This window comes from Coturnix japonica, chromosome 10 (genome assembly GCF_001577835.2).
Source record: "Coturnix japonica isolate 7356 chromosome 10, Coturnix japonica 2.1, whole genome shotgun sequence".
NCBI lineage: Eukaryota > Metazoa > Chordata > Aves > Galliformes > Phasianidae > Coturnix > Coturnix japonica.
In genome coordinates, this window is record NC_029525.1 from 2,036,511 (window position 1) to 2,061,866 (window position 25,356).

At 53.2% G+C, this 25,356-nt stretch overlaps 1 protein-coding gene across 2 annotated transcripts in view; it reads left to right on the forward strand.

The window, feature by feature from the left end:
* The first annotated feature begins 953 nt into the window (after positions 1-953).
* LINGO1 (leucine rich repeat and Ig domain containing 1) overlaps positions 954-25,356 on the forward strand; it is a 95,177-nt gene continuing 70,774 nt past the window's right edge. Inside the window, exons 1-2 of one of the 2 annotated variants that reach the window (XM_015872454.1) lie at positions 954-1,143; positions 12,370-12,492. The gene's annotated coding sequence lies outside the window, so the exon portion shown is untranslated. Of the gene's footprint in view, positions 1,144-12,369; positions 12,493-22,010; positions 22,122-25,356 lie in introns of those variants that run through there. The other variant, XM_015872455.2, reaches the window with a different exon arrangement.

Consider the following 25,356-nt stretch of genomic DNA (forward strand, 5'->3'; position numbering starts at 1 on the left):
TTCAGGGTGCATTGATGCAAGGGTAAGCAGCCCCAGGAGGGCTCTGGGTGACACAGGGTGCCCCAGGTGCTCCTCAGTGCCCCATTCTTACCACCTCAGTGTGACTCCTCTGTCTCCCCTGGCTCTGACAGGCTGCTCCCTGCATCCCCTCGTTGTGCCTTGGGGTTGAGCAAACACGTGCGTGAAATTACCGTCAGCTCCTTCTGTATTCTGGGGCTGCCTAAAGGGCTGGTGAAGAATCTGCTGATTAGGGCTCTAATCAGCTTCGAGAGCAGGTAATTTCTCAGCTAGAGATCATCTCCAAACAGGAAATCAGATTCGGGAGAGAGCTGCTTTATGCATCATGGTGGACTGGAGCGAAGCTTGTTGTGATAACAAGTGGAGCTGGAATAAGAACGTCATTGCTAATATTATGCATTAATTGCCTTACGATCCTCCTTGCAGGTGCTTTTCCTCACTTATCCCGGTGCCAGTGGGGCGGGAATCGTTCCAAACCCAGACCGAGCGCTGCGAGACACAACCCCGAATGGAGCGGCTGCTGGATGGAGCCTCAAAGGTCCCAGCAGCACGGGACAGGCTGGTGCCAAAGGGGCTCAGCACAGCCCCCGCGTGTCCCACAGCGATGGGTCTGACAGATGGGTGCGTGCAAAGGCATAGCCGGTCTTGCAGAGCCACAGTCAGGGGTGCGGCTGAGCCCCGACGCCTCGTTGCACCCACGGATGCGAAGGGAGTAAAGCTCCCATCGTTGAGCTGAGGGGTCGGGGCTCCACCGCAGCTCCCTCCCAGCACCAGGGGCTCCTTACGGCCGCTCTCTCCCTTTAAACCAGCCAGGCTGCCCCGCCATTTGTCACCGGGGCCGGGCGGGGGGTGGGGGGGGCTGGGGGCGGGCGGGGGGCGCGGCGGCGGCGGCTGCTGCGGGAGGTGCCCGGCGCGGCGACGGCGGCTGAGCGGAGCCTGAGCCGCTCTGTGCGGGGCCGGCCGCAGCCGGAGCCGCAGCCCCGGGGCGGGAGCTCGCCCCCGCCGCTGCCGCGGTGCCCGGGGAGCGCGGAGCCGGGCGGAGCCGGAGCGGCGGAGGATGCGCCGGGCCCCGCCGAGCCCAGCCCAGCTGCAGCGCGGCGCCGCTCGCCCGACCGCCCATCGGAGGTAAAACGACGGTGGGAGATGGGGGTCCGGGCGCGGAGGGATGCGCCGTGTCCCCGGGGAGCTGCCGGGTATCCGCGGGTGGGGGGAGCTCCACGCTGCCGGCAGCGGACCTTGCTTTGGAGACCCCTTTCCCTTGGAGACCCCTTTCCCTTGCTGCGGAAGGCAGGGAGGGTGCCTGGAGCATCGCGCCTGGAGCTCCGAGACCAGCGGCTCGGGGACGGTGCCCTCAATGGCTCTTGATCCGCTGCCATTCGGTGTTGCAGCAGCAGGTGACCGCCCTGCTCGGCACGCGTCCCTTTCCCAGTGAGGACGAATCTCAAGCTGCCCCCTCCCCTCGTGCTGCCCGCCTGGCACGGCAGCCCACCACCGCAACGGCGACCCGAGGGCCCCAGGGCTCCGCTTTCATCCGCTGCGCTGCTGGCGGAGGAGAGAGAGGGGTTTAATTACCCTCCCGTGTCAGCTCGAGAGAAATCTGCTGGGACACAGCTCTTGGCAGGTGCGAGATAACAAGAGGGTTTCGTGCACGGGAGGCTGAGCCGAGAGCTGCTCGCTGGTTTAATTGGCAGCTTCCTAGCAGGGTATGGAAGATGGTATGGGCTCCAGTGGCAATCCTATTGGCACGGCTGGCAAAGGAAGGATGGATGCTGAAGGCTGGGTGTTCTCTCATTGCGTTCCTTCGGTGCTCTGGGGCTGGGACGCAGAGCAGGTGCTCTGGGCTGGTGGCACAACATCACATCGGTGCTGTCCTCTGAGGGCCGGTGCTCTTCCAGCACTGCTCTGCTTCTGAAGCACCCCCGGGGAGCCCTCGCCCTGGTTGTCAGGAGACAATGTGCTGCATGGGGCACTGGGGAGCTGGGAGCGAGCAAAGCGCCTCCGGGTCCTCGGCTTTGCACAGCAGTCTGAGGGCGGGAGGTTGGATGAGCTCAGGGTCCGCCGAGCATCATCTGTCCTCCTGCTCAAATCCCTGAGGTGCTGAACCAGCTCTTGACATTAGCATCTGAAGGGCTGCAGTCCCACAGCAGTGGGGAAAGCCTCTCCCCTCGCCCCCACCACGGCTGCACTATGGGATGTGTGGATCAGCTCCCCATCCTGCTGCCCCCTGCTCCTCATATGGGACCCCATCACAGCCGTGTCACCATCACGAGGACCTGATGGTCTTAGCCCTGACCCTGTGCAGTGCTGGGCTGGAACACACCAGCAGGAGGTGGAAGGACATCACATTTGATCTTATCCTTCATCCAGATGTGCTGAGCTATTCTCTATCCTCATTCCTGAGCTTTCCCAGGGGTGCATGGAGCAGATGTTGTGCATGCTGCAATGCTCCCGAGCTCTCACTTGCCCAGTGGTGTGAAGGAGCTGGTGAAACTGGATGGAACCGTGGTGTTCAGTTGTAGTGATGCTCTTTGCTTTAGGGGCTGAGAGGTGCAAGTGGTTGTGCTGTGCTCCGTGCAGTGATGGAGCCAAGCAGCCGTGGGGCAGGTTGGACTGAGCACGAGATGAAGCCACACTCACTGCAACAGCAACAAGCTTTTGATACCACCTGTGACGGGAGCATATTTAGACCTGATATATATCCCTTGCTCTGGCTTTGGGCTTTGGATCAAGCAATAAGAGCTTTTGACGCATGCACACACAATAATGGAGAAAGGAAAAAAAAAAAAAAAGAAAGAAATTAAAACCACAATCCTCAAAATGTCTGCAAATCCAAGAGCTTATCCTCACCCCGGGTAGGCAAAATTAACCAAGTGTAGGATCAGTAAATCAGAGATCAGCCACTTTCATCATTGAACATAAGAAGGCTGTGAGCTCAGCTGGCACAGAGCACTGAGACCTTGCAGGGCTGTGAGGATCCAGCACTGCAACCTGCTCCAGCACCTGCAGGTAGGGCCTGGCTGCCACTTATAGGGTTTTTTTAGGGGGGGTCAGGGGCATAGAGGAGTGGGAGCTTGGGCAGGCAATGAGCCTGGCTGCAGCACACAAGCCAGACAGCCTGTGTGGTTTATCAGAACAAGGCAGCCTCCACTGTAGCTGAGCATATGCGGGGCATGCGTCGGCAGCAGGGAGGGGATGGGCTGGCATCTGTCCTTCACATCCATCCTTCTGCTACACCGAGAGCGTGCCCGGCCTGGGCAGGTGGCTTCCCATCACCTGCTTGTGGCTCAGGGCAGTGCCAGCTCCTGGAGCACCCGCGCTGCCGGAGCCTGGGGTCAGGCCAGTCCATCTGGGGATTCATGGCATTATCTCTTAAATGCCTTTAAGTGAAATGGGATGGCCGGGCTGATTGGATTGCACTCTGTAATTAATTAGCTGGGTGCACCATGCGGGAAGCAGCTCTGGTGGGATGAGTAGGGGAACCTACCAGGAGATGTAGAGCTCTGGGCTCCTTTGCTAACTAAAGCCGGGCAGGAACGAGGTGCCACTGCCAGCACCTGGCTCATCTCCAGGCAAGTCATCCTGGGTTCCATAGAGCTGTGGGGTGGGCTGGGATCCCCATCCCTTCCCTTAGGGACCAGTGCCTGCCACACTGCCCAGCCCTGTGGTGTGGTGCTCGCTGTGCTTCTCTCAGCTCCATTGTCTGCTTCTAGCAGCAATCCGTATCCTTAAATGGAAAGCATCTCTCTTAGGTTAATTGTTTTTCTTCCTTTCGTGTTTACTGTGGGGATTAATAAGGAGCCACAGCGTCAGGAAAAGCTGAAACGGCTGCTTGTTTATTGTTCAGTTTGGGGAAGATGCTGCTGACGGCTGGGCTCAGCCTGCTTGGTATAGAGGGACTGGGCTCACAGTGCCCACATCCCATAGACAGCATCCCTGGGGCTGCCCAGGAGATGGGGCATGTCTGTGCCATTGCATGCAGGTATATGAGGGACTGGGGAAGGGGTGGGAGCTGCTTGGGTGCACCCTCCTGCTGTGCAGGGACTCTGTTCTGCTCATGGGGGGATCTGTCTGCAGCCCTGGGATGGTGACAACCAGGGCATCTTCTGGGGCTGCAATGTCTCTTTTGTCTGCTGGGTGTTCATGAGGTTGGAATAGAGCTGGTTTCACCAGTGGGAGCTGGAAGCTGTTTTCTGCCCTGAGCTCCTTGCACAGGGATTGGGCTTGTTGAGCTGCTGCTGTCAGGGTGTGGCTCAGCATCCCTGATGGCACAGAAGGGAAAGGGTAGGTTGCACGCTATCCAAACAGCCCAGGGCACTGCTGAGGTGCCAGAGGAGAGTCTTGTGCAGTGAGGGCTGATACTGGTTGGAAAACAAAGCACAGCATGTGCCAGCTCAGCCTAGCCCACAAAGGAAAACCACGTCATTTGGAAAAGAAAAGCTTTTAAAAATAGATCTCTTCCTTAGCAGAAAACACCACTTGGGAAGAGTCAATGGGTTCTGTTTTAAGAGTTGGGAAACAAAGCACCTGGGGAGATCTGCAAGGGAATCTCTTGGTGTAGAGCTCCCAGTGCCAGCTGGGGCTCTGTGTGCATCCAAGCCCGCGGTGCACACAGCCTGCTGTTTGCTGGTGTTTGCCTCTCCTGCTTCTATCCATGGGGGAACTCGGCTTTTAAGGATGCTGGCTGTGCTGGACTTGGCCCAGTCTGTGGGCTGAGCTGCTTTCTATGAGCACCCATGCTCTCCTGAGCATAACGCTGGGCAGCCCACTGGCAGCTGCAGCACTGGGGCTGTGCTGTGAGTCTCGTGTGCCCCTTTTATGGAGGGGAGGGGAAGCAGAGCATCCTTGGTGGGCAGTGCTGTGCATCGTGCCCTGCTTCTCCCGTCCTCCCCCAGCAGGAAGGGAGGCAGTGGTGCACCCAGCAGAGCCTGCCTAATTTCCCTTAATTCACTAAGGAGCCCTCTTGTTTGCCTCGGCTCTGATTAACGAGGCGCGTCTCACTTTGACAGCGTGTCACAAGCAATAAATTCAGGCTGAGCTGCCGGGCAGCGGGGACGCCCTCATGTTCCCATCTCCCTGCTGCAGGCTCTGCCTCGGTTTGCACCCCAGCCCTACAGCAAGAACGGGGTGGCAAGGTCAGGTGTGGAAGGGGCTTCCTGGGGGCTGCCTTGGCCACTACAGCCTTGGTGGCTTCTTGTGTTGTTCACCAAGTTGGAAGTGTAACATGCTCCACCAGGGAGAGGATGGAGAGATGTTTAGTGGCTGTTGTCCCTGCTGTGTGTTTGCAGGGTTGGGCCTTTGCGCTATGGTCGTGGTGCAGGTGGGGGTAACAGGAGAGGGCTGCACTGACCCCACTGAGCTGGGGACAAGGGACAAGGACATGCTCACCCTGCTTGCCCTGTCCTCATGGGCCCCATGAGACGCAGCAGGCTGGTGCTGTCACCTCCTCTCATGTGTGCTTGTCACCTCATGCTTGGTGACACCAGCCTGCTCTCTCCCAGAGCCATTAAGGGACCGCACAAGCTTTCTAATCAGCGATGGGAAGCACCACCTATTAGCACTGCTCCTCTTTGTGTTCTTGATGGATTTTTTTGAAAGCCTGGCTCGCAGTGGCTCTCCACTGTTGGCTTTTGTTTTGTCCTCAATAGCTTGTCTAATAAATGCCATTATCTCAGGCACAAATCTCCTTCATGTCTCAATTCCGAGCCGGTAGCGATGGCGGAGTGGTGGCACTTTGAAAAGGGGCACTGTCAGGGCTGCCATCAGCTCCCACACCTGTCCTGGTGCAGATAAGGACAGAGCACGTGTGGGCACACAGCACAGGGCTTGGTGTGGGAGCAGTGATGGCAGCAGTCCTCGCAGCCCCTGCCGCCCCACTCATTAGAGACAGTGCACTAACAGTCTGGAATCCTCTCTAATTCCAACAGCTTTGAGGGGTGAGGACTGAAAGGTTGCAGGGTGAAGCCATGAGGAGTGTTTCTTGCAGCTTGAAGGAGCTCTCTGCAGCCAGCATAGCGGTAGGGTGCCTGCATGTCTGCCCCTGTGCTGCCCCAGCTCCTGTCCTCACCTTTAGCATCAGCACTTCAACCTCTCAGCACTTAACGCAGCACAGCATTTTGTTTAGTGGCGTTTTCTCTCTCTTTTTCTTTTTTATCCCCCAACAGATCTTGCATTTTAAAGCACACGCGCAGCATCCAGACGTGCTCTCGGCTTTCCCCCAAACGTAATTGCTTCCAAACTGCAGAGAGTTGGCAAAAGCAATTTTCTCTACATTAGGGAAGGCTCCGGCACATCCCATCCCTCTGCGGCTGCTCTCCCAGCCCTGCCTTCTGTCTGCAGCTGTGTAGTGTTTCCATTGCCTTGCCTTCCTCTGTGCTGAAACCAGGGCTGTTGTGTTGCCCCTTGTTCTGCCTGGATGCTTTATGTCGTGATGGAGGACAGCTTTTGGCTGTGCAATGGTTGTGCCCTTCCCCAGCTGGACTTGGAGAAGCAGGATCTTGTGCCAAGGACCAGATCTTCGATATGGCAGTATAACCAGGATATGCTGTGTGTAAATGCACCTAAACGAGCTCTGTGCTCTGTGCAGCCTTCCTGCCCTGTGCTGAGAACCCTTGGGTGCTGGTCTGCTTGGAGAGCAAAATGGGCACCTCCTAAAGACAATCTATTCATTTCCAAGGGACTGTGCTTGGTGTGGAGGGGCAGACACTGGAGCATGCTCCCATGCGTGCCAATTGCTAGCAGGCTTAGTACATACAATAAATAGAACCACAGAACCATTTGAGTTGGAAGACACCCCTAAAAGCCATCAGTCCACACCCCCTGCACTGAACTGGGACACCCACAGCACATTGGGTGCTCAGAGCCCCCCAAGCCTGACCTTGGTGTCTGCAGGGATGGGACGCCACTGCCCCTGTGGGCAACGTGTGCCACTGCCTCACTGCCCTTAGTGTCCAAAACTTATATCCAATCTAAGTCTCCCCTCCACTACTCCCTTTAGGGCCTCAGACCCAGAGGGGCTGTTTGGTGCTGGTGGCTTCAGCTGTCCCCAAAGTCTGGCGAGCTGTGCCTCATGTAAGTGGGTCTTCTTGCAGCTGTATCCTTCCAGCTGTGTAGCTACGTGCTGTCTTAATAGTGTCAAGCTCACAATGAGCTCGGGCAATTTGCTTTATAAAGCAACGCACTAAATGTGTCAACACTCAGTGCATGTTTTTAATATAATATTTCAGATTGTTTTGAAAGAAGCCAAGATCCTTCTTTCCCTCTTCATTAGGAGCGCTTTATGTGAAAGAGATGAACAATAGAGAGCGTGTGCCAGGGAGGAAGCTTTCCCAAGTATTTGTTGCTGCTGAGAAATCAGCTGCTGCTTACAATAAAGAACTTCAATGCATAGCTACGGGGGTAATTAAGCAGTGCATGAGCTGCCAAGGGAGGCTGCGGGATCATGAGACGAGAGGTGATGGCCTTAAGTTGCACCAGGGGAGGATCAGGTTGGGATCTTAGAGGTCTTCTCCAGCCTTAATGATCACCATTGCTGAAGGTGGTAAGGCCATGCTGACCATGTCCATTGGGGATGGTGAAAGTCCTGCCTCGAGGGGAGGGAGATGAGAAGAGCCCCCAGCAGCTCCTGTCTCTCTGTGGGGTGGCAGAAGGATGATGTGGCAGCTCTGCCAGGAGCTGTCTTGGGTTGGGTTTGCAAACTGTGCTCTGTTTAAACCCAGAAATGAAGGCTGTGGTTTTTAACTCACTTCCCAGCAGGATCGTGGGTGGGTTCTTCTGCCGCTCTTCTGGCCTCCAGCTGGGAGACTTGATCTGGTTCCATGAGAAGGGTAAGACCTTTCGTGTGGCTGGCTGCAGTGCTCCGTTCTGACTGGTGCTAGTCAGAAATAATCCAGCTGAACTGCTCTCCTCGGGGAAATTGGGTTCCTGTCTCTTCTTCCAGAGTTCCTTTCATCTCGAGATGGAGGAAACTTTCAGGGAAGCTGAATCTTTGCTTTATAGCTGGAGGCTGTGGCTGACGGTGGATGGGGGCTGTGATGAAGCAGCAGCTCTCCAACCAGCTCAACCCCTTGGCTGGGGGTTCCTGCAATGCCCACTGTGCCAAAGAGCTGTGCTGGGACCTGGCTGCCCGGGGATGTGTTGAGATGGGGTTGACCCGGAGCAGAAGGTCAGCATCCTCTTGTGTTCTCAGGACAGGAGGATTTGGCTTTTCTTCACTTCCTGCTAATCCTGCTGCTGAAATATTCCTCCTGCAGATCTGTGTGTGTTTTTTTTTACAGCTCCTAAATGGAGAGTTTAAGCTCATTCTTTTCTTTTCTGTGAAAGAGGCAGTAAATCCTTTATCCTGGCCGGCAATTTCTGTGTGTGCATTTCCTCATTGTGCTGCAGCTTGTCGGCTGTGTCAAAGCCCAGAAGCCTTGGCCTCTGTTGGATTCCAGCTTGGATTTCTCAGTATTTAACAACACAGCCTCACTCGGACCAACATTTCTTTTCTCTCTTTTCGGTGTCTTTTTGCAGCAATACCTGTTTAAAACAAGCGTTGACAAAAGGGAGCAAGCAGAGAGGTAATGGCTTGTCAGCTTTGTCCTCAGTACGGCCTGGCTGTAGATTTGACATGCAGGGGGATTAGCAGGTTTAGGAGGGTAGCTGCTGTGTGCTGTGCCAGTAGTGGTGGCAGGGCTTGGGCACCTCCCAGCATTGCTGTGGAGCTGTGCTGGTGCTCTTTGAAGGCGATCTGGGCTTACCACTGCGACCACGCACCCAGCTGCGGTGGCTGCTTGTGCGAGAACAAGAAGATAAACAGTAGAAACTGTGATTAATTAGTGTAGCTAATTAGCGGGGTTCTTGGCCAGGCTAGAGCTTGGGGGTAAAGAATCAAGATGAGAGGAGAAGACTCCTTGGCTGTGTGCAGCTCGGGTAGCGGGACCAGTAGTGCTCAAGGTGTTAATTACTGCACCATCATTCGAGTCAGCGGAGTTGTCTCGGAAGCAGTGCTCTTCTTTGCTCTTCATTTGCAAATCTGTGCAAGGACCACGATCAGCAAATACATTTGCAGCAAGCTCGTGGTGGGCTTAGAGATTTGGAAGAATCCTTGGCAAATATTTGCCCGCCTCCACGGTGAGTTTGGTGGATGCTTCTCCTGACCTGGATGCTGGATTTGATTGGCAGCTTTGGGTAGGATGTCAGGCCTTGGGACGGGGCCAGGAGTGGCTGCTGCTGGATGCTGAGGCTCACAGCATTTCCTTCCTCCTGCCCTTTTGCTGTGCAGCACGTGGCTAACTTCAGATGTGATACACTTGACTGCATCCCTTGTAGGAGCACATCACTCCCATTAAAAGGTGGCTGCAGCTAAATACCATTTGCTCGGCGAGGTCTAAAGCAGTGCCCTTTGGAGTGATTGGGAGGCACGGCCACTTTCCCGAGGACAGGAGACTATTTTTCAGGGCGACTTCTCGTTATTATTAATTTGCTAAGCACCGACTGATCAACATTGAGATGCAAAGAAAGGATGTGAGCTCTGCCACGGAGATCTCATAGTGAAATAAATGTATTAAATCATACCCAGGCTAGAGATAATAGCACTGCATGCAAAGGTGAAGCTGGTCAGAAGAGGGGTGAAGATGCTTTCTTCTCCATCAGGCAAGGGTCTTGCTGCTTGTTCAGGCAAACAGGAGGCATTGTTGCAAGGACATCTCATCACTTACCAGGTGCTTGTGGAGACAATATGGGTCCACTGAGCTTGGACCATTCCCTTCCATGAATGGGCACTTGGCTTCGATTGCATATAAATGACTTCATGGAGCCCATCCTTCCCAGCAGTGCACCCTAACTGCCTCTAACTTGGGATGATTTTCCTCACCCATTTAATGTCCTTAAAACAGTTATGTGAGTTGGCTTTCAGCAAACTGTGCAGAGAGGGAAATACTTCCTGAGCATTCAATCGCTGTGATCGTGGTTAATGAAGCTTCTGCCAGATCTATCCCAAACTGTGCTCACCTTGTTATAACCTCAGAGTCCCGATATCCTCCAGCAATTACAGTGCTGTGACTCAGACAGGGCGTTTTGTGCCACAGCTTGGGGGAACCGCAGGCTGTCTCCTCCCAACCCCAGGTGCCCAACTAAAAAGGTAAGAGACCTTCTTCAACAAAAAAGGAATTAAAACATTCCCCACTGGTCAGGATTGTCTGTAGACTCTTTGCTGCGCTCAGAAGCGACCATTTGGACTTTTTAAATGCACGTCAACCCAGGGCCATGAAGATGGCTAAAGGAAACTTAATTTTAATTGATCGATTCGGGTGGAAAATCTAATTTATTTGGGTAAACATAAGGTCTTAATTTCTAAGGGGGGGAGTATATTTTGCTTTGTCTGCCCAGTCAGCTGTATGTGTGTGCATGTGAGAGCTCTCAGGCATGAGATGGTAACCCATCACTGAGGTTGGGTCCATGCCAGGCTCCAGCAGGAGGTTGCCCAGCAGAGAGGCCTTATGTCTCAACAGAAGGGTCCTCTGCGACCCCCCTCCTCCCTCTGGTTCCTGGAGGAGCTGCTTGAGACCCATCACTGAAGAAGTCTGCCATTGGCCCAAACATCTGGATCAGACATGTTTGACTTTAATGGACCCCTTCCTTCTTCCCTGCCTTGTACCACCATCATGATTCTATGATTCTATGATGACCATGTGAGCCATCCTGGTGTGATGAGAAGCAGGCCTGGTGTTGATGTGACTGAACTGCAAACCCGATAATGAGAGGAGATGGTCTCAAGATGTGCCAAGGGAGGGTCAGGTTGACTGTTAGGAGAAATTCCTTCTCTTTCTGAGTGGTCAGGCACTGAAATGGGAGGTGGTGGAGTCACCAACCCTGGAAGTGTTCAAGAACCCAAAGACATGGTTAATGGGCGTAGTGTGATGGGTTGGGGTTGGACTTGGTGACCTTGGAGATGTTCTCCAACCCTAATGATTCTGGATCAATGTATCTAGTGATACCTCTAGCATTGAGGGCTGTCAGAATCCATCTTGAGGAGATTAATCTACAGGCTGGCATTCCCTGTAACTTACCCCTGTGTTGTGTGTGTCAGTGAAACTGAGTATAGATGGCCATCAGAACCTGGCTTTAGGGTGAGGTTCTCTCCAAGGAAGCCAGGCCCAATTTATGTATCAAATTCCTCCTTTAAAACTTGCAAGATGTTAGAGAAATGCAATTGCTGTACCCAGAATGATCCTCTTGAACAATTTCCCTTAATGTGGTTTTGATTCCGACCACAAAATATGGTAACAGAGGCTCAGTGGGATGCCTTTTAGTTGGTGCAGCAGTGCATCTAAACAGTGCACTGAGCTGCAAAGAAAAAAAGACTACCAGGAAAAGTTAAATAACAACAAAAAATGAAAATAAAACTAATGGAAACGAACTGATCAATGAACCAAATCAACTCAACATTTGTGTCTTTATCTGTATTGAGGATAACCCGTGTTAGTTTTCTCATCCACACCAATGCCTGTCATGTACCCAAGCAGATTCCAGAGTCTTGAGCCCCTTCATTCCAACAGCAAGGGGGTTGAGTTTCCCAGCCTGGTAGTTTAACAAGGGGCTTTGGATAATAATAAATATGCTAACTTAACCATGGGCCAGCTTTTTAAGTCTGCAGCTCCACAGGAAACTATGTGACATGGCCAAGTGGCCAGAGCAATCCATGCCAAATGCTGATTAAATTGCCCGGGGGTTCTATTTTCAATGCTGTTTCCCAAGTATGTCCTAGAAAAACAGATTGGACTCAAGTTTATGCATGCAAACTATTCAAGGATGAAAATTCAGGCGAATACTTGGATAGATTAAGATAAAAGTTTGTAAGGATGCAAAGCTTGTATTCGTTTCAGTCCTTGTTCAAGGCTTGGGTTCTAAAATTCCTGGAAACATTCATAATATAGCGATGGGTTGGAGAGGAAGAAGTATAGAGGAAATATTACCTGCTCAGTGTCTTCATAGCACATCCAAGAAAGGAGAGGATGGCAGCTTTAAATTCAGCAATTAGAAAATGCATACATCGCCATTAGCAAGAGTGTGAGTAGGATATCTGGCAGCTGAGGTTGACCAGGTTCAAACCCTATTCAGGCTATGTATGCTGACCATCAGTGCCATATTTCTAAGCAGGCAGGTGGTCTGGAAATTCTTCAGGTTCTCATTGAGTGGATGAGCACACGTAGTTCACAGTATGTGCAGCACATGGCACACGTAGCACAGGGTGGTCTGGGGGACAGTGATGCTGCCCCTGTGACAGTCAAACCCATCACAGTCACAGGTTGAGGTGGGGACTCGAGGCTGTGCTTTCCCATCCTGACATCCCCTGTGCCTTCTCCTCCGCAGCACCCTGCACTTGGGAGCCATGAGCCACCCCCAGCAGCCACAGAGCCGCCGGAGCAGCCCCCTGTGCCCACCCCCCCGGTGCTGATAGCCCCTCTGCTGCAGCCTACACGTGGTCCTCCAGAGGTAAGGACTGCAGCCGTGCTGTTGCAGAATCACTGTTCATGGTTGAGGGGTAGAAATTGGGTTTAGAAAACAAAATCTTGGTGCTTGGAGATTTTTACAGTTGCATTGCCTTGTGTGGAGCAGCTGGGGTGGGCAGAAGGATGTGGGTGCCCTGAGCAGTGTGTGGGGAGGGCACAGATCTCTCCTGCAGGAGCTCTCTGGCCTGACCTGTCCCATTTCAGCCCCCCAAAGCCCAATCCCAGCCCGTGTTTTCAGAGTGATGCTCTGCAGGCAAGTCAACTATTAACCAAGGGGAAGCAGGAGCTGGTTAGTGCTGATGTCCTCAGCCATAAATATTTTGCCCTCTCTAATCCTCCCCGTAGCTCCAGCATTCCTGCTTTCCTAAGAGTTATTTGACTCTTTGTGTTGCACTTCTTAGACAAATGGCTTTTAAATAAAACCCTCCGCTAGCTCGTTAGGCCTCCTGTCCAGGTCACTTCCTGTGCTGGTGATTTATGGGGTTGCTTTTAACATTTTATTAACTTTAAATCGCTTGGGCCAGTCAATCGGAGTCCATCCCATTAGCTGCAGCGAGCGGCAGCCCATTTGAATCAGGCTCCCACAGCTTCCCCTGCTCTGAGAGCCTCTGCAGGGTGAGCAAAGGGGAAGAGCAGGAGGATCCTGATAGGGAGGAACAGATCTGGGAGGGATAAATGAATTGCAGAAAGGTTAAGGTGATAACGGAGCTTTAGATCATATCTAGGGAGCCGGCTTATCTCCTGCTGCTCCTACGTGGTTTTTGGCTGCGGCGTGCTGGGCTGTGCAGGGATGGGAGAGAACCAAAGCTTGGTGAGGAGGAGGTGGCTGTGGGCTGCTCCATGCAGGGCATCTCTGCTGGAACATCCCTGATGATAGCACGTGCCCATGTTCCTGCAGCAATGCCTGCTTCCTTGCCTAGTGCATGCATGAGCCCATTTAGCCCCTGGCTTTCCTCTAGCCTTTTCCCCATCCTGGCTCCTGGGATCCCACCTGGTCCAGCCTACTTTGTCCTACCCATACCTGCCCTGCAGCTCCTGGGAGCACTGCCAGCTCTAGTGCAGCCCCCAGCTGTGGGGTGAACAGGGCTGAGCGCAGCCCCAGCACAGGGCAGGCTGCTGGGGGCAGAGAGAGCTTCACCTGGGGATCCGGGCCTCCCACCAGTGATGTGAGGCTGCAGCAGCAGCTTTGATTATCTCTGGTTTTGTTCCCGCTCTCCCCCCGTGCCCTGTCTTTGTTCCAGCTGTGCTTAGAGATGTTATTCAGTGGAGTTTTCCAGCTCTCGGTAACAGGGGGAAAAAAACGAACTCCTGCACAAGCCGAGCTAATGAGCTCTCTCTGGAAATAAAAGCATCCTGAGGACAGCCTAGCCATACAGAACAGCCTGTGCTCTGCAGCTGCTCTGGCCAACGCCTCCGAGCCACATCCCAGTGCTGGGCATCCTGTGGGGCTGTGACCTCCCATCCTCCGCAGCCCTCACTCATTTCAGGCAGCAGGAAAGCTGAGCTGAGGTTTGTTCCCCTCCTGCTGTGGCTGTGCAGGGCCAGGATGCTGGTTTGGGAGCGTCCTTGCTGGATGTGCCTGCTGTCCCAAATACTGATGCAGGGTGTGCTCACAGGACAAGGCAAGGGGAGGGGGACGCACATTCCATGTTGGGTTGGCTGTAACTGGATGGAAAGGGGTCTGGGTGGTGTCCTGGCTCCCATCTCCCAGGTATCCCCCCTGCATTCATGTCAGGTGCATACATGAGGGAATTTATCTCACGGCAGAGCGGACACTTGATATCTATTGCTTCTGATGTGCCCATGCTTTGCTGAGACCCGTGTCTCCTTTGTCGTGCTTCTGTCTGTATTGGCTCCAGGTCCCAGTGCAAAAGGGAGGGGATATGTTTCACCTGGGCTGTGATTTTGAGGCTGAAGCCTGACCCACTGTGTGAGCCCCAGCCTCTCTGCATGGTACACAGGGTGATTTCCCTCTCATCCTCGCAGCTTGTCCCAGCTCTCAAGGTCACACCAGTGACCGGAGCAACGCTGCCTGCTTTTGCAGCACTGCTCTGCTACGCCCAACCATGGGTTGCAGGCTCCCCCCCTCCTTTCTTCTTCTTATGCTCTACTTTTCCAGGCCTTCCTGCTGCCACTGCTCAGGCAAACTGATTGAATTCATGGAGATCAGCTCCTTGCTGAAGGCTTCAATACTGTGGTGTTTAAGTCCTGGGTGGGAGCACGGGCAGGAGGATCTCTGCCTTTCCAGGTGAGCACGCAAATTGCTCCCTCTGCCTCCAGCTGCTGCAGTGCCTGACACACGCCATGCAGCTGGAGGAGAGGCTGTGCCCTGTCCCCGCAGGCAGCGCCCGCCACGTGCTCCAAGGGACCCACAAGCATCTGGGGCAACGATGCATGAAATCCTCTGCAAGAATCCAGGGGCTGGATGGCAGGTGTGGCACTGCTGGGAGATGCCTCGAAACCAGCATGTAGCCAAAGGCAAAAGGAGGCAGAGCAAACAAAAGCTTGCACGGGGAGGCTTTACTAAGGAGAAATAAACGTGAGGCAGCTCGCTGGTGCAGTGCTAGCTTTGGAAAGCTGAGCTCCAGGAAGCTACGAAGCAATGAGGTCGGGACTGGCATTGGTCATCAGACTGGCACCAGGACTGGCCCTCTCTGCTTGCACTGACTTTGACTTGAACAGCCTCATTAGTGAGGAAAGCGTCCCCGAGATAAGTTACTGCTGCTGTAACAAGTGCAATTATCCCCTTCTGCTGCTATTCTGGCTGTGGGCATTGAAGTTTGTTGCTATTATACCATTTCATTGCAGAGCTCTTGTGCACAGGAGAGCGCTTCCAGGAGAAAGTCAAATTACAGCAAGCCTGTTTTTAGAAAAGAAACACTCATTATCAGCTTGATCCCACTCAGTCATCTCATCATATCAGGATGGCTATGCCTGGGCAGACTCTACCTGTCCCCTGCTCACTCCATGCCAGCCATTGGCACCCTGCTCTCCCAAGCCCAGCATTACTCAATGGCACATCTGTGGGAACATGCAGTGGTGGCATTGACACCGTAGAAAGTACCTGCTTGATGTTTATTCCATCTTATTCAACCTATCAGAGCCCTGAGGTTGAGGCCCTGGAGCTCAACAAGGCCCAAGGCCATGAATGGGCCCCAGGCAGCCTGAGCTGGTGGGGTAACCCAGCCCAGGGCAGTGGGGTTGGAATTGGGTGGGCATTAAGGTTCCCACCAACTGAAGACATTCTATGATTCTCCATGTGAGCTGTGAAAAGCTCGTGGAGTGTGAGCAGGGGAAGCTTGCAGCTGAGTGTCGCAATAAGTGATGAGTGAGTGGTTAGGATAAGTCATCTGTCATAAAATCAGCCGGGAAAGATTGCTGCTTTTTAATAAACAAATGGTGAGCAGCGTGCTTCGGTTTGAGGCAGGCTTACTTTCACAGTGATTCATGGCTTTTTCCGCAAGGAAAATCACCTTTGAGGGGCTGGCTGGTGCGCGGGCGCCTGCTTGACTTCATGAGTAATTCCCCCCACAGAAAGCACTGGGGTGTGTGAAAATGATGAACTCCTCCCCGGGTGCCACGTGGGGCTTGGGAAGGAAGGGTGAGTTTGGCTGCAGCGCTGGTACTGTGACCACATCCTGCTGGAGAGCCCCATGGAGTGGGAGCGATGCCCAAAGCAGGTGAATCTGCACCAAGTAGAGACAAGGTCTCTGATTGAGGCCATCCTGGAGCTGGGGGTGGCTCGTTGGTTTGGAGATGGAACTTACTTTGATTTCTTGCTGAGGTTTTATTTGCTTATTTGTTTGTTTAGTGTTCTCTACACTGGAATAGTAGAGAGATGCTAATTTGACCCAGACCCAAGTTTCCATTCATGGGAAAGGAAAGGTGGCATGATGGTGGGTGTGTGTGCAGGTGGAGCAGCAAAGTCCCCTTTTTGGCTTGTACATTTGGACCCGGGATGGGGCAGGTAGACCTCAAATATCCCTTCTCATGAAGGACTTTGAGTCAGAGCAGCCCAAGGTCCCTACTCTCCAGTTTCCCTATGAAAGCAGTCTGTAGGACACTGGTTCTGCTGCATAGCAGAAGGCATAGCCTGGCCCACCATGAGGGCCTGAAAGAACCACCCAACAATGCCATCAGTCAAAGGGCTGGGCTTATGGGAGTCCCCTAGGCACTTTGCTGTTGGCTCTTGTGGTCTGGTGCCCTGTGTGAAGAGGGTTATGGGGTAGACCTATTGATATTAAGGTGGTGGATTCACTGTCCCTGGAGATTTTCAAGAAAGAAAATGTAGACTTGGCACTGAGGGGCATGGTGGTGATGGGTTGTGGTTGGACTTGGTGATCTTAGAGGTGGTTCCCAACCTTAATGACTCGATGATATCCCTTCCTAAATGGCCAATGCTGATGATGCAGAGTACCCAGGAGCCTTCAGGTGCTGTGTGCCTCCATGATCCTCTGATCTAGAGAGACATATGAGCGGCAGTGTTGAGAAGTCAGCCTGGAGGTTACTCCAGCCCCAGGCAGCATCCAGCAGGCTGCCATGCTCCCTGCTGCAGTAACACCCGGAGGCATCACAGCTCTGCCCAGTCCCCATCCTGGTGGTTGCTCCTTGACACCAGCAAGGCTGCCCTTGGCTGGATGTGTTCCTGGACCAGCACACCGCCTCCCTTCTCAACCCTCCCCACTGCAGTGCCCATCACGTATTCATTGCAAGGTCCCTGTACTTCTCTAAGCCCAATATACTTTGAATTACTGCTCATCTATTCCTCTTGACATCCTCATGCTCATAACTAGGGAGCCTGCATTACCCGTTCGCACATCTGTCAAACTGCGTGTTCCTTGGCCATTTCCAGAGATACATAAAATTGCCCGTGTTTATGACATTATTGACAACCCACCCAGTCTCCTTCCCCCTCCCCAGGCCCAAATGGCTGCCTCGCTTTATGAGGATTGATATTTGGGCAGTAAATATTTTAGAGCCTCATCTGATGAGTGTGTCTGTGCGGGTGAATACATTTCTGTCTGAGGACAGATGTTGGAGCTATCTTCATTGGGGATGTGGGGCACCGGCTCTCTCTCTCTCTCCACCCTTTGCAGCACCTCTGTCTTTCCTTGGCAGCTCCCCAGTCTTGTTCTTGGGGAGCAAAAGGAGTGGGAAGGGAGTGGTGGGAGCACTCAGATGGCAGAGCTCTACCTTTTGGGTAGCTCCTCACTTTGTGGCCCTGATTTCTGCAGCTGGGTTGAGTTTTTATGGGCAAGGTGTTGATCTTTCTCCAACCCTTGGGGTGCCTGTTGTGCTGGGGGAGTAGGTCCAGCCCTTTAGAAAAGAAGTGCAAGGCTTCCAAGTGATGCTGCGGCTTCCAAGCGATGTATTTTGACTCTGCTATTCTGGAAAGGCAACATCTCTCCAAAAGTTTGAAACCACACGTGGGTAAACTTCTCTAAAGAGGAAACCATTTGAGAGTGGCACGGTCTCAATGAGCAAAACAATTTTCCCTTGCTGAGCAAAGCAAAGGAGCCTGATTTCAGCTCCTCCGCAGCGTTCGTTCTCTTTTCCTTCCATCAGCAAAAAGAAAGCGCTTCAGGGTGCTCTGGCTGCATCCACCAGGGTGCGTCCTATGCAGGATGAAGGCTTGTGAATGCGATGGGGAGAGGAGGAAGCACTGAGCTCCTCCCTGGGGTTGGTACCCGAGGTCCATCAGCCTCCAGTAGCCGAGCACCGAGGTGAGGAGTTCAACAGCGATGAGGGATATCAACCCAGCCCTGGCCGGTCTGCTCTTTTATGGCTCTGGAATGTATTTATTTATGATTTCCGTGGGTGGTGTTTGGGATGATCTATTGAGCCGGAGTGAGGTATTTTGAGGCACGGCGAGATATTTTAAAAACATCTCATCACTCTGGAAATATCCATGGTGCGAGAGCTGTGTATTAGTCATTCCGAAAGGGAGTGATTTCAATGAAAGAAAAAACATTTCATCTTGTCAGAGCATTTTCACTCACTGTCTGCCAGGCAGCTGCTGTCAGTCTTCAGCCTCTGTTGCTGGTTTTACTCTTCTCCTGCTCTGCCCTTTCATTTTTTAACAAGAAATAAGAAAAAAATAAATAAATAAACCCCATAATGGATATCGGTGGATATGAACTCGTCAGTTGTCAGTAAGAAAGCGCCTTTCAAAAGATGCTGTAAAACCTCTCTGGATTATTTCCAGTGAGATTAGTCCTCCCGCTGACTGAGCCCATTTGGAAGAGGAGACTCTTCCAGGTGCGTAATGTGCCCACCAAGATGGCAGGAGGGATTTTCACTTTGGAGGCAACCTGCTATCAATTGCCTAATACTCAGCGCTACCATTAGGGAGAACATTCATCACACTGCTGCTCTGTGCTCTGCTTTCCATAGGTCTGTTAGATGGGTTCTCCCTCTGCTCTACACTCTGCTTTCCATAGGTCTGTAACAGCCAACATGTGCTGGGAAGAGGGATTTGTCTGGGATGCTCTGATCCCATTTGCTCATTCCCCATCATCAAGCTAGGGGTAATTACAATGTAGTTAGGCTGTAAGTACCATGCACTGCTGCCTTGCACTATGTAATTGCCATTGCCTTGTGTAACCAGAAGGTAACTGCTTAAATAACTAAAAATTATCTCTTTGTGGTTAAATGCTCTGTTGGAGTCAGGGTGGAAAATCATTGTGTTTACACCCTGAGTTGTCTCATTTCAATTGCACGATGGTTCTGCGAGGTGACCACACTGTAAAAGTGCATCTTCCTCTTCAGCTATTGTAGAGATGGAAGGTGAGGAAAATGCCTTTTCCCTTTAAAGTGCTGTGTGGCGTGGATGTGGAACGTTCCATCCCTGTGGTGCACATCATAGAATGGCTCAGGTTGGAAAGGACCTTAAAGAAAATCCAGTTCCACCCCTCCCATGGGCTCAGTGCCCCCCAGCTCAGTTTTCCCAGGGCCCATCCATGGCCTTGGGCACCTCCAGGGATGGGGCACCCACATCTCTCTGGTCTGTGTCCCCTGTCCAACTCTCAGAACTGCTTTGAATATGGTTGCTTACACTGAAGCCTGTTTCTCAGCTGATTCTGAGCCAGGTTGCCTTAGCTACTGGGTGCTGGCAGAAATGGGTGAGAAAACACTGAATGGCCTCTCGGGGTGTTTAGGAGAAACCAGCACGAGGTCTCTCCCTGCAGTGCCATCTACCCTTCAGTCAGCTTGCTGGGAATGGAGGCCATGCAGCCTCTGACCTGCTCTGCCCAGGGTGACATCCATCCCAGTGGCTGCAGAGGGCTGGTCCCCATCAAGCCAAGGTTGGTTGTTGTCCAAGGAGGTGGCTGCTCCATCTGGACAAGGCATGCGCTGCATCACGCTGCTGGTGGCGAATGCAGCCCCCTCTGTGCCCCCCTGCCAGCCTGAGTCAGCACCGTGCTGCTGCTGCTGTCATCATGCTCTTTCCCTTTTTTAAAGGGAAAAAAAATATAAATAAATAAATCAGTATTTAAAGTCTTTAAGCAGATGGGGAGCCACACAAAATACAGTCGGTGTGCGGATCGTGTTTCATGACTAACAAAATATGCCAGGTAGGCCGTTCCACTTGAGATATTTTCAGGAATATAATCACTTTCACACATCTTCATCAATTTGCCAAAGTGTTAGTTTTCCCCCATATGGATCTAGGAGGATACATACAGCATGTCATGACTGTTGCACAGCATCTTGACTGCCATGTCTTCGTGTTTCCCCCTCCCCTTGGGCTGTATTGCGGTAAGTTTGTCTCCTCATTGCCCACACGCTCATTGTAATTAACACAGCAGAGGGGCTTTGGAGAGGCAATTCAAGAGGCTTTGGAGATCCCAGTGGGCAGACAGAGGTAGGGGGTGTCACAAGGTTGGGTATTAGGAAGAGTTTATTCTCAGAAAAGGCATTGGAATGGGCTGCCCATGGAGGTGGTGGAGTCACCATTCCTGGAGGCGTACAATGAACATGTCAATGTGGTATTGAGGGACATGGGCAGTGGGTGATATTGCTGGTAGGCGGATGGTTGGACTTGATGATCTTAGAGGTCTTTTCCAACCTTAACGATTCTTTGACTGCAAGGGGCCTCAAGGGCTGAGTCTTCCCCTGCGGTTGAATGGATGCTCCAGCACAGCACTGAGGGATAAACAAATGCAAAATATTGTGAATTCATTCACTCTCACCATTGAATTGCGTTCTTTCCATTTTTTTTAATATATATCTTCTTTTTTTCTTTTGGTATCATGGAAAATTAAATATAAGCACCTGCTTTCTGCATGTTATTGATCTTTCACTCAAAATCTGGGCCCTTTTCCAGGAAAAATGAGCCCTTTTGTGAACAAAGAGACAGGCACCTTCCCAACAAAAGTCAGCTTTCAAATTCAATGTTCTCTGTGTTTGAAATCTCACGTTTCTGATAGGAAAATACAAGTTTCACTCAAATCTGTGGAGAAGTAATGCTGGAGGGGGGGGGGGGGGGAGCCTGCCCTGAGTGAATTGACGAGCGCTTTAATAGCAGATTGCTGAGGGGATTTAAAAGCAAACACAAAGGCAGCCTTGCTGTTGGTTCCTAGCAGCTTGTTGTGAGCCTGCAGCATGAGTCCCTGCTGGCAGTGGCCCTGCTGTCCCCTCACCATACAGCTCGCAGTGGTGCTCGCCGGGCTCCCCCAGGGCTTTGGTTCTTTGCATTCCCTTCCTTTTAGCATCTTGATGATTCAAACGCTCCTTACGCTCCCTTCCTTCTCATACTTTGCCAGTTTGAATGCTGAGCTGGTGCAAACTGGTGCAGCCATTCCTTTCCTTGGTGCACACCTGAGCCTGCTGTGCCACCCCACTGCACCACACTGCTAGCCAGGCTGAGTGCGACCGGTGTTGTCTCTCAGGTTAAGTCATTAAATCCCTGCAGCTCGTTTATTTTTCACACAGCACTTGGGAATTGCCTGGGAGGAGACACGTTACATTGGGCTGCGCTGCTGCACGGATGCTCTGCTTTGGGGCAGGGCTCCCAAGCTGGGCGTGATAAGCACTTGTTCCCAGCACACCCCCCAAATATTATCTTTTTGATAGCAAAAGGGTGAGGGAATGAGCACAGCCCCTGCTCATTGTGTGCCCATGGCTGGCTCCAGATTCCCCCAGCTCGCTGACTGCTGCAATGGGTCGCACTAAGCTCGCCCAGTGTCCCCAGCACTGGAGTTGTGCTGAGTTGGGGCCGGGGGCTGGAGATGGATGGCATCGAGCAGCGCGCACACACCACGGAGCAGACAGCTTGGGCATGTTCCAAAACACTTCCCACGCCCCTAGGCTGAATTGTAAGAAGCCGGGGCATCTGCACGTACAAAATGCTCTGGGAAAAAAAAAAAATAAAATAAAATCAAATAAAAAAAGGAAGGGGGAAAAAAATCCTGAAGGCGGCACAGCACCCACAAACCAGTGTCTGTGTGCGCAGGGGCGTTGGTTTCAAAGGCTGAGCAGCTCCGGGGCTCACTGCAGAGGGGCAGAGCGCAGGGGAGCAGCACGGTGCTGGCCATCAGCTTGCTGCAGGCCCATCCTGTCGTGGTGTGGGGAAATGGGACGAGAAGCCTGAGCTGCCCAGGACCTGTCTGGGTGAGTGTCTCTTCCTGATGTTCCTCTGGGGTGGTGGGGCTTGAAGCATGGGGCTGCGTTATTCCCTGCAGGGTGCAATGGGTTGTGAGGGCTAGTGATGTGATATGGAGATGGACTGTGTCTTGGTGGTCATTCCTTGGTGTGGGGGGGTACAGTCAGAGAGGGAAGCATCCAGGGCCCCTTCAGATCCTGGGGGAGCTGCTTGGGAATGCTTTCCCTGCCTGGTGCCTGCTGTCAGTGCTGGGTGTGAATAGAGAGCTGAGCTGCACTTGGAGCATCAGCGTGCTCTGCTGTCCTGCTGCCTGTGATGGTCAGCACCAGGTGCTGGGGATGCTCTCTTTAGTGAACCCTGCAATGGGCACCATACCTGCCATGGCCTGGGTCTCTCCTTTATGCTGTTCAGCAGTCAGCCTGGTATTTTTAGGGGGAAAGGGAGACTGCTCGGAGAGTCTGTCCCAGGGTGAAGAACTTTGCCAGCCCTTTGGCACCAGCAGCACCAGTGCTGTCCAGGACATCCTCATCCTACTTGGCCATTCCCTGGGGAGGGAAGGGACATCCTGCAATGCTGCTACCCGCTTGCTGCTCAGGAGGAGGAGGAGTGGGCAGTGAGGAAGGCAGAGCAGGATGGGGCGGCCCTGCGTGCCCCGGGGGCCTGGCTCGTTCCTGCTAATTAGCAGTGTAACCAGCCATCCAGCAGCTGGGCTCCTGGCAGATAATTACCTTGCTCCATACGAGGAAGGGAAGAGAGAGACCGGCTGTCCGCAGGGACTTAAGAACCCTCCCCATTCTTCAACTCATTTAGGAAAGGCAACTAAAAAAAATATATAGATAGATATTTTAACAAAGCTATTTCTGCCAGTCAGGGAGGCCAATTTGTTACCCAAGTGACACACTTGATTTTACCTCGAGGAACGGAAGGTTTTTCCATTTAGTCTTGGTTTCCACTTCCCGTTGTTTGGGGTGCAAGGTCCCAGGGCTGTGCTGGAGCCCTGTGCCCCCTGTCCCTGTGCCCTGGTCCTTCAGATGGGCCAGGAGGTCAGAGCCCCCATGCAGCCCTTGTCCCTTTGGAAAGCAGGCAGTAGCTCTTGGTGGGGCCTTGTGGAGTGTTGTTCTGTGAGCCCTGCTGAGGTGGCTGCATGCCCAGGTGCTGTGCAGCCCATCAGCCCCCAGCACCATGCAATGAGGGTAAGGATGCTCTCTGTGTCAGCATCCCTGTTCTCATAGCTATGGGATGCTCTGAGCATCTCACCATACAGAGTGCTCCCTAAATATGGTCGCACTGGGGCCAGGCTGGCTCATGTCCCCTGGATCCCTCTGTGCATTCAGTGCCTGGGTCACATTCTGGGTGTGCTGCTTCATGCACCAGGGGGTTCTTCTGCAATGACAACGAACGGCGTCTGTTATTCCATCTGCGTCCATCACTCCATCTGCTCTGGGCTGGTTGGGTGATGGAGGGATTTCTCTGTGTACCACCACCAGCTCTCTGCTCCGCGACGATCCCTCCTTGCCAGCAGGTGCTTTGTCTCCCAGCAGCTGGTCTGCAGAAAGGGAGCAGGGACAAATTGGCACCCGCCACACTCCTGGCTTTCCCTCTTCTCGCATGCCAGCCCCACCTCCCTTCTCTTTCTCTTTAGAGATTCAGGTCATGCCTGGAATTAGGGCTCCCTGGACTGCAGAGGAACAGTGGTTAAACTGCTTACCATCGATTAGGCAAAGTGGTTTGGAGTTGTTTTGTCCCCCCTCGCCCCCTTGTCCGCAGGATGCTGGCAGCACCCTCTTGAAATGTAGGTCCTGGTGTGCTCCCCTGCATGCTGAGGGCACTGGGGGGGGGGGGTTCCTGATTGGCACCCACAGATTGCCAGCTGCTCCTGCTGCTGAGACCTTGCAGGAAAGCATTGTGCTCAGCCGGCTGTGTTCATCACGCTGCTCCGGCTGGGATCAGGCGCAGATAAGGCGATCAATAAATCCTCTTCTCAGCTGCAATGTGCTGAGAATATTTCGGGGAAGGGCACAGAAGGCACCAGTTCCTGGCCTGAGTGCAGGGCAGGGCTGAAGGAGGGCAGCCAGCCAGCCCAGCTTGCTGCTGCTCCGTGGCATAGCTCCGTACGTGCCAGAGGGGAGAAGAAAGCTGTGCTGCTATGCCCAGCCCAGGCTGTGCTGCAGAAAGTAGGTCAGGCTTCAGTGCAGTGCCGAGCAGGGCCCTGAGTGTGGCCACCCACCCTGGGAGCAGATGGGTAGCACGAGTGCCATGGGGTTCAGGGACAGCAGGACAGCATCCTCTTGTACTGACGCAAGGCTCCATGTGTTTGATGTCAGCAGTTTTTGGAGCCTTGGGGCTCCCCTGGGTGGGGAAGGAGGGGAAGGTTGAGATGAGTAGCCTGGTCACAGCTTGGGCTCAGGCCAGGCTCGGGTCAACCCATCAGCACCTCCAGAAGGCTCCTGAGCTACGTGGAGAGGGGAAAATGAAGAGGTGCTTTCATGGTGGAGGTGTTTTAAGTGCAAATCAGGAGCACTTGGCCAGCAGAGCCAGAGCGCAGCACTTTGCTGTAGCTGCAGGCACCTGTTGTGAGGTGGAAGCAAACTCAGAAATTGCCTTTGCAGCACCGGGTAGGGCAAAGTCTGCCCCAATGGTGCCAGGGTGCTGCAGGAGCACGGGGCCATCTGTGTGCCAGCCCCATGCATCCTCAAAATGCTTGCCCTGTTTCAGCCCATGGGGACATGTGTGGAACACCAGGGTGACCCCAGTGCGCAATCAGAGCTGGGGCAGCCCTCCCCTTGCTGCGGCTGGGGGACTGGTGGTGAGGATGCTGCAAGCCAGGCGGGGGATAAATTGAGTGCGTGTATCACGGGCAGGTCTGGGCTGTATTGATTTTCAATGAAAGGCTGTGTCATGAATTTTTCTCTCCCGCTGTATTTGCTGCAAAGGTGCATCTTGACTGCAAGCATTAACTGCTAACTAGAGAGCTCATTTTTTCCCCTTTAGGAGGAGGGGAGGAGGAAAGAGAGGGGAAAAAAAAAAAGAGTGGGTTTGCACACGCTCCTTTTAAGCACATGATGGATGCAGTGGCTCTGTTAATCCAGCAACAGAGCAGAAGTGGGTACGAGCAGAGGGAAGCACTGCGTCCGGCACTGCCAGGAGTGATGGCTGTGGTGGTGGCATGGGGCTGTGGCCCTGCTGTTCCCAAAGGGGGTGGGGGAGCCCTGGTGCTCCTCCTTTTACCCCACCTGAGGGCCC